The sequence below is a fragment of the Pseudophryne corroboree genome, chromosome 6 (genome assembly GCF_028390025.1).
Source record: "Pseudophryne corroboree isolate aPseCor3 chromosome 6, aPseCor3.hap2, whole genome shotgun sequence".
Lineage (NCBI taxonomy): Eukaryota > Metazoa > Chordata > Amphibia > Anura > Myobatrachidae > Pseudophryne > Pseudophryne corroboree.
Window position 1 is genome coordinate 451,139,679 of NC_086449.1, and position 6,000 is coordinate 451,145,678.

A 6,000-nucleotide genomic window follows, 5' to 3' on the forward strand; every position below is an offset into this window, starting at 1 on the left:
AGTACCCAACTTTATTTAATATATTTAATAAAAACACAAAACCTCATGTTTATAAATCTACGCTACTACCTCCTGCATTGGAAAAAAAACCATACCTTTCTCCCAATTTATGAGACTCGGGAGAAATTGCACTAATTTGGAGATGAATGATAAACAGGCACAGATTTATGAAGAAAGGTTTAATGAACAGGGTTACCCATCCAGTCTAATAGAGAGATCAAAACTGAAAACAAGGAGAATTAATAGAATATAGAGATAGAACAGGGATAAAGGAAGAGAAAGGGACATTATGGGCCTAATTCACTACGGATCGCTATTGATTCTCAATTTTCTCAATCCTGTTACTGTTAAAAATTGCATGTGAAGAGCCACCCAGGAAGGATAAAAGATGCCCACCGATGCATTTGCAAATCTGCATATGCATTGGGGCAGCACAGATGGTGTAATGGTTAGCATTGCTGCCTCACAGCACTGAGGTCATGGGTTCGATTCCCACCATGGCTCAGTATGCCGGGCTGCTGACTGTGGTGTGAAAGGCGCCTGAGGTGGGTCGCACCCTTTGAGCTCCCATGTCAGACTCCCGGGTGCGACCCGCTTCAGGCAGTGTGAAAGGGGTATTACATATTTCAATATTGGGGAGAAATTTCAGGGTTGGTGGGCAGGGTTGTAGCAGGGGAAACCAATAAAGTTTTTTCACCCACTGCCCCATATTTCCACTTTCCCACCAACTTAATAAAAAATTAATTATAATGCGTTCATAAATTATATATTTATTATTTTCCAGGTTATTCAAGAGAGTAACTTAGTTGTTGCTGTAAACAGAAACATTCTGACTTCAGTTATTTGTATCACGTGTAATTTTATCATCTTATTCTCAATTTCAGCTAAGCCTCCTTTGGTACTGATTCTGCCTTACTAGATACCAAACCCAGCTGACTGATCATTACTTGTTTTACTGAACTTCCCTTATCTTAACTTATCTCTGCCATGTTTTCCAGCTATTGGACTCTTATCTTTAAACAATTACAGCATTCTACTTTTCTAGCTCCATATGGATGTAAAAAAGTAAAAAATAAAATAAGATGTAATACTCTGTTTACAGGGGATTTTCTTCTATAATAGTTACCATATTATTTATTTAAAAAAATCTAACAGTCTGAGGAGATATCTTGCAGTTTGGTGTATGTTTCCAGGTGTATATTGTCACACTATACTCACATAATGCCTTATGTGAGCTTGTAGGATTAATATGGTCACATTTTATTCACAACAAATGATGATTCCAAATATTTCTTTTTGCAATTGTGCAAAGGAAATTGAGGTATTTTGCACCATATCATACTGCAGAGATGGTAGTACATACTGAAAATAACTTACAAGGCTAGTAATAGTAACAATAAGGTCTTAATATTCTTTTTGTATAGAAAAAAAGGCATGTTCACAGTGAAGCAGCTATGGATAAGTGAAAGGTCAGACAGGGTAATTAATGTTCTATAAGCTAACAAGAAATTGCATTCTGATCGCTCAACTATTTACGAGTTATAACTGTAAATATTCTGTCTATTTTAACAGCTTTTATAGAAATGAAAGTGCTATATTGTTTTGTGACATTATACAGTATTTGAAAATGTATAGCTTTAGTTATCAGTGTGCTAATTATAAGTCACTAAAACTGACCTTGTAGTAAATAGCAGCTTTCCAGCTTCTGAATCACATTTTATTTCCTTCTCTATAATCCTAAATTTTAAATACTGCAATGGAGCTTTCATGTTTCCTGTGAAAACTTGTCCATTGTACCATTTAAATTATCTGTCGATCACAGTATTGCAACTACTGACTGAGACCTCAGTAGTTCAGTTTAATTTGTATTTCTTATTCATTCCCCTTTGAAAGTCTTGAAACAGTTACTGTACATTTAAGTAATTTTACATTGTGTAAAAGTTTTGCTGGAAATGTGCCTTTTAAAAGAAAATTCGGACTACAAGTGATTGAAACAACTTAACAAACATGAAGACTGAGCACAGTCAAAATTAATATTTTACCAAAGAGAATTTTCCTCTTTAGGGGGGGGGGGATTTACTAAGAATTGTTTTGGGCTGTGATCCATGATCGCCCCTTATCGCCGGAACGTTTTGCACCACAAATCCGTGGCAATGATGTATTGGAATCTATCTTCTTTCCTGGCTGGAAGTTTTACTTGCGATGATTAGCAGTTCCATATCCTAGAAAAATGCAGATGCATATGTATTTGAGCACTATCATGAAGTAAGCACACAGTATGAAATGTGTGTCTTATGCAGAAAGAGAACAGATGTACATTCAATTCTAAATTAGCCTATAAGTAGGCTAAATAGGGATGCTAGTATAAAGACTAGTGAAAGTTTTTAAGGTTAATATCAACAGTTAGTACTATATCATACCTCCCAAAATGACCCTCTCCAGGAGGGACAGAATGCTCTGCTCCTGGACTTGCCTCTTAATTTATGATTGCCATCACCTGTGCTGAAACACCTTTCTTATCCATTAACCTGTTCAAAACAGGCGATGGCAATTACAAATTAAGAGAAAAGTCCAGAAGCAGAGCATTGTGTCCCTCCTGGAGAGGGTCATGTTGGGAGGTATGCTATATGCAGTGCTCAATGTTTGTCTGTATAAAATATGTCAGAACTGCACTTCACTTTAACAGCCAGCGCTAGGACTGTTACTGCCCAAGTGCTGGGCAAGTGGCTGGGGGTGGGGGAAAGGGAAGGGAAAGGAAAGGAAAGGAAAGGAAAGGAAAGGGAAAGGGAAAGGAAAAAAAAAGGAAAGGGACTCTTGAATAGAGTTAGGAATAATGAGAGATTTATTGTCACATGTCAGTCTCTAGGACCTCGTTATTATGCCTGGCACTGCCACTTTGTTGTCATCCACGTGCGCACTGTTGGTTTTCAGTACCCTCAAAGTGTTTAGTCTCTTATCTTCAAATGTGGCTGGCGTTCCACTCCTGGTGGTTCTCTCTGTTCTGCATTATGGGCGCTACCATCCCAGACTGTATCACATGTTCTTTTCGAACAACTCCCAGCAACTCGCAGTCATAACTTTCACACAACCTATAAGTGTTTAGAGTGACCTATTTAAACAGAGAATTACTTACAGCACATTGCCAGTACAGCATATCCCTGAGAGGATCATTACTGTTGCTCCTGGTTCAGTATCTGCTCCAGATATGCTTCACAGCATTCTGTCTCAGTGTGTTCCAGCACATCTGCTTCAGAATTTGCATTCATGCACCTGAAATGTATTACTAATTTATTGAGTAGCTATCATATTATATATTGCTGTTCTGAGAGGCATAGTTAGGATAAGCATTCTGAGGGCATGCTGGTTCTTGAAGTGCCAATTGGAGGATATAGGGGTTACTGCACATAAGTTGGCTCTCAATTGATATATGTTTTTGTATTTACTATTATCATGTACAGATGGGTCCATGGTTATATTGGCTAGTTTGCTGCGCCTAGGCACAACATGGTTTATTAACATAAGCCTTTCATCTATTGTTCTCAGCTGCAATACAATACAGAGAGAACAATACAGCAGGGGATTAAGTCATTACAGCAGGGGATTAAGTCCGACTCCCCTGGCTCAGTTAATCCTATTAAACGTGGATACATCTGTAGCATACCAATAAGCAATTATATAACTCAGAGTGGGTACTATTATCGTGTAGCGTTAGGGACCACCAGTATCAAAGTAGCCTTGGGTGCCTTTACCATTTCTGTGCAGTATGCAGCAAAGATCTCTGAATTTTCCATTATCTTGTAGTGTTCAAGTCTTATTGCTGATACTACTTGGTGTGCTGGGCAAAATTGCTGATACTTATTGGTGTGCTGGGGAAAATTGCTGATACTTCTTGGTGTGCTGGGGAAAATTGCTGATACTTCTTGGTGTGCTGGGGAAAATTGCTGATACTTCTTGGTGTGCTGGGCAAAATTGCTGATACTACTTGGTGCGCTGGGCAAAATGTTTTCATTTTTCTTGTTCAGTATTTGTTTCACAGCATATACCAGCAACCTTGCTTCAGTATTTGCTTCACAGCATTCTGCCCCAGTGTGCTCCAGCACACCTGCTTTCATATTGCTTTGCGGTATTCCACTCCTTGAGTATAAAGCAACAAACCACCTCCAGTGTTGCTTCACATAGTATTTCACTGCAGCCTGCTCCATTAATGCCCCAGCACCTAGGTACTGTACAGTGTTTTCTGCAGTCTACTTCAGTTGTACTTCTGTCACCCAGTTCCAGTGTATTCTTGCAACTTGCTTCAGTCGAGCGCCAGCATTCAGTTCCAGTGCTTCCTGCAGCCTGCTTCAGTTTTGCTTCCAACACCCAATACCAGTGTATTGCAGTCTGCTCCAAGATAGCCAATATACTGATATAGCCACAGGCTATCCTGCTAGCCTGTACCTATTCAGAATATCTGTCCTACCAATTGTGCAGCATCAGTCTTCTGCTAATACAAGACTAGAAGCCTGAATGAGGAATACCATTATTTAGTCATCCAGCTTCACTCACACTCCAGCACATACAACTATCCCAAGGGTCCCCAGCCTGAATCAAAAAACCACTAGTGCTGTGACAGTTACAGTATGTTGACTGATAGCTGATATTTTATGTGTAGTGTTATTTAATGCAATAAGGTAATACAGAAAGTATATGCAGAGACTGACTATATTGTATAGTGAGTTTGGGGAATAAAAAAACAGAAATTTTTACACAATCTTTTGTATGTTTTATGTATCATTTTATTTGGGGAAAACCATTGCCTCCAGTGCAGTGCACAAATAAGAATGCCAAAGTGGAATATGGAATATCCGTCTCACATCAAGGTACTACAAGGTACTACTGACCACCAATTATGCCACTCCATACACTCCACTACTGCACCCAGATGCCACAGAGTCACCCTATAATTTTTGGAGCATGTTTCTGTACTATGTATTGATAACTAGAGCTGTAATGGGAGTACCTACTTTATAGTGTGAGTGACATCAGGAAGAGTCCCAGCTACAGCACAACACATTACTTTGTCTATCATTGGTGAGGTGATCTTCATATTATTACTCAAACACTTACTTTGGAAAAATAATACATATTCAAATGTTCTGTACATGCTTTGCAGGATGTTGAGTAGGATCGGTTCCTGTATCCTGGAGGTATACCATTCTCCCTCCACAGATTAATCTTCACTGCAATCTGTTTTATATAATTATGTATGTATTTTTATATATATATATATATATGTATATATATATATGTAACAATCCTCACCATGAAACTCCGGCAGGGTCTATAGTGAAGCAGAACCAGCACTCCATTTAATCCAATATCCAATGGTATTTATTAGTACCAATATAAGATAAGCATCATGTCAGTAAAGTTTCCAATACTTATCGACTCATGGATATGGGGTATGTATCTCCTGCACAGGGTTAACTCCAAACGGCCATTTCAGACATCGCGGTCATCAGGGTAGAATCCACTGTTTGCAGTCATACACATGTCTTATCTAACCTGAATAATCCCCATGAAAGTGTGCTCATCTGGCCACCGGTGCTTCCCGTCTTCACACTATCGGACAGACCACACATGCCTCTCGGTGGCTGGCACCAGTGGGGCGCCACACTGTGACATCACCCGGAAGTGACGTCCAGGCTGCTCTCCCCGTGTTGATTAGCTACCGGTAAGCACAGTGTGCAGTGCAGCGTCACCTACTGATGACGCGCAAGCTGGTATCGCTGTGCTGTCTAGCAACCAGACGATGCAACCAGCCCTGTCCATGTTACGTTAGGACCTGGAGCAATCTATGACCACGAACAAATATAAATCCCTCAAAAAAAAAGTACAAGTCATCACATAATCTACACCACATCTGGTATCATTGGCCCAATTTACTCCTAGAAGGAATTCTATACTCTAATTTATATTTGTGACTTACGGCCAATTGTCTCCACAATAGCGGTGATA